Below are 509 nucleotides of genomic sequence, written 5' to 3'. Positions count from 1 at the left end.
GCAGCAGCAGCAGCAACAGCAGCAACAGCAGCAGCAGCAGCAGCAGCAGCAGCAGCAGCAGCAGCAGCAAGAGAAAGAAGAAGATGATGAGGGTTTATTTGGTTGTTTTTCTGCTCCTTTTCATTTTCCTATTTGTATTTTAAGGCCGTCCATTATCGGTTGCGCGTACAGACACCCCAAAAGAGGATGGATAGATAATGTTAATGCGACAGGAGGGATGTTGCTGCTGTGTAAGCTGCTGCTGCTGCTGCTGCTGCTGCTGCTGCTGTTGGTGATGGTGGTTGTGGTGCTGCTGCTGGTGCTGCTGTTGATGGTGGTTCTGGTGATGGTTTAGACACCCCAAAAGAGGATGGATAGATAATGTTAATGCGACAGGGGGGATGCTGCTGCTGTGTAAGTATTTGTTGCTGCTGCTGCTGCTGCTGCTGCTGCTGTTCATGATGGTGCTGCTGCTGCTGCTGCTGCTGTTCGTGCTGCTGTTGGTGATGGGGCTGGTGCTGTTGTTGGTA

Source organism: Eimeria mitis, genomic scaffold, assembly GCF_000499745.2.
Source record: "Eimeria mitis Houghton genomic scaffold, Emh_scaff3647, whole genome shotgun sequence".
Classification (NCBI taxonomy): Eukaryota; Apicomplexa; class Conoidasida; order Eucoccidiorida; family Eimeriidae; genus Eimeria; species Eimeria mitis.
Note: the sequence above shows the minus strand (reverse complement) of the source record.